Raw genomic sequence first — 2,839 nt, forward strand, 5'->3', positions numbered from 1 at the left:
TGATCACATCTCTATTTCCTGCCCTGATTCCTTTTCTCATTTCCAAAACTCTGCCTTTGAGCATCTGTTATCACTCGCTTTTTGTTGGTTTAGGTTGCTCAAGTCAGAAGAAACATAAAATACTATCTTGTTGAATCTGACTTAGTTCCCTAGAGGTAACGTTCTCCACTTCCATACATTTTCTGCAAATGACAGAATGACATTTTACTCTGTGGCTGACTAATATTGCATTGTACACATAACACATTTTCTTCTTAAAAAATCAGCTGTTGGACGCTAAGGCCCTTTGCACATTTTGGTGGTTAATAAGTCAATGGTCAACTTGAGTGGGAACACACAGCTGATTGGAGCCTGTATGGTTCCCAAACAGTTTGGAAGGGAACAGGAGGGAAAGATTTCAGCTGATCTTCCTTGTTTGCAACTGATTGTCTTGCAGTCAGCAAGGATGGTGAGTGTGCTTTTTTGCAGAGCGGTGGTCTTGGTCTTTGCCTTCAGCTTTGTCTTCTGACTTTCAGTGAAGATTCTTCAGGGTCCAGCCCTCGGTCTCTGGCCTGCAAATGCAGACTCTTTAGGCTCCAGCATCAATCCTTCCCCTTCTAGTGCAGACCCCTCCATCTTCCTTTGTAGATGTTTCTGCCTTCTGATGTGGACTTCCACAGAGCATTTCTGTGGGCTCCAGGCCTTCAGCTGGATTCTTCTGGAAAATATGGTAAGCTAATCATGTTAATTAATGTGTCCTGCATTAAATCTGATTCAGAGCATGTGCAGTCTTTTGAGAGGCTTTAACCCATCCCTGCAGGCTCTTTTAACCACTGAGTAATCCACATTGTGTCAAGCCAGAAGACAAGGGATAGGCTGGCCACCACTGTTCTAGCCTCAGCTCCCTCAGGTGGGAAACTTTGCAGCCCTCAGGAAGAGCTCTTACAGACAAGCTTGATGCAGATGGAGAAAGGCCATCAATTCCCAGACATCAATTGAAAAAACATCGACACCACTACCAGGTTGAAGTAGCACATACAGCTCTATTTTTGTCTCTAGACTCTTTGAAGCAATGAATCTTCTGACCAATGCCTGGCAACTGACTGAGAAGAGCCACATCTCTACTTAAGTCTGTGCTCTCTCCGCATTTACCTGAATCAAATACAGCAGCTGCATTAGTTCACCCAACACAGGCCTCAGTGGTGGTCCACATCCCCGTTACACTCACTGCCTGGATATACGAGTCATCACACACACACACACACACACACACACACACACACACACACACGCTCATGCATGCGCATGCACGATGGGTACACATGTTGCTGGTGACTCCTGCAGTAAGTCTCTAGTCTCCATCTGTCCATTGTGCAATGCAGGCCTTAGGAAAAATACACTAAGAAACAGAACTAAGAGACAGAAAGTGGGGTTCCACAATGACAAAGGCACTGGACAGTCCCAGTCACTGACTTTTACTGGTAAACATTTAGGGTAAAGTTAACATGTAGTTTCTATGGAAATTAATGTAAGCAAGGCTCATAAAGAAAAAACAAAGCATTCTAGAATGAGGAACAGAATAGACAGACTATGTGGTTGTAATTAGGACATTGTCCTTCGATGTGAAGGTTTCAGTTGTGGAAACAGAATTTGGGTGTGAGTTATTCTGACCTTACTTAGCAGGTAGGCTTAGGCCAGACTAACTTCCGTAATCAAGCTGATTGTGAGGTTAACTCTTTATAGCCTCCCTGGGACATAATCAATATTATGGTCCTCGCACATGTACCACTATAGTATGCAGGCTGTAAAGTCTTTTGGGAATATACCAAGAAATGATCTAGGTGGATAAAATAATACGGATAGTTTTTAGATTTTGAAGAATTTTCACACTGATTTCTTCAGTGGTTGTATTGTATATTCTTCTCAAGAGCATACTATTGTGCCTATTCACACACAATTTTAAATAGCATTCATTATTTTTTGTGTTTGTGATGATAGCCATTCTGAGTAGTGTGAAATGTGATTTCAGTGTATTTTAAATGCCTTTTCCTTTAGGAAAAAATTTATTAATTTCTCCTTAGAATCAACACCCCTATGGTGATCTCTTCCTCAGAGCTCATCACCATTGCCCTACAAGGGCTTCCTTAGAAACACGATGCTCTGGTTACCTCTTCTCATCATCTGTCCTTTTGTTTTATGGGGAGCCAAGCTCCAGTAAGTGAAATTCTTCTTTTATTCCCTGGAGATCAGTTGAGAAGGTTTTTCACATACAAAACACGAGACATGGTTGCAGTCTCTGGGATGGGGGTAGCTGGTCTCTGAGGAGCTGAAGGGGTTTTTGTTGCAGTCTGTAGCACTGTGTGGATGGATAGCTGTTAGTCTGCTGACAGTAATAGGTTGCAGCATCTTCAGCCTCCACACTGCTGATTGTGAGAGAGTAAGACGTCCCTGATCCGCTTCCACTGAAGCGAGCTGGGACTCCCGAGGCCAGGTTTGATGTTTCATAAACCAGGAGCTTCGGAGAGGCTCCTGGCATTTGTTGGTACCAGTTGAACCTGCTGGTGCTAACAGTGGAGCTGGCCGTGCAGGTGATGGTGACCCTGTCCCCTGGGGAAGCAGCCAGGGATGCTGGAGACTGGGTGAGCACAATTTGTCCATTGGACACTGGTCAAGTGGTTGAGATGAAAAGAGATAGAAGTTAGTACCAATAGAGACACAGGACGTCTTCATGCCACACAATATACAGAGCTTCACTCCCATCTTACCTGTCACACTGGCCAGCAGCAAACTCAAAATTTGAGCCTGAAAACCCATTGTGTTTTCTGAGCTCTGCCCCAGGCTGAGCTGACCTCTTCTCTTA

This window comes from Fukomys damarensis, unplaced genomic scaffold (genome assembly GCF_012274545.1).
Source record: "Fukomys damarensis isolate Sample0158 unplaced genomic scaffold, DMR_v1.0_HiC HiC_scaffold_2, whole genome shotgun sequence".
Classification (NCBI taxonomy): Eukaryota; Metazoa; Chordata; class Mammalia; order Rodentia; family Bathyergidae; genus Fukomys; species Fukomys damarensis.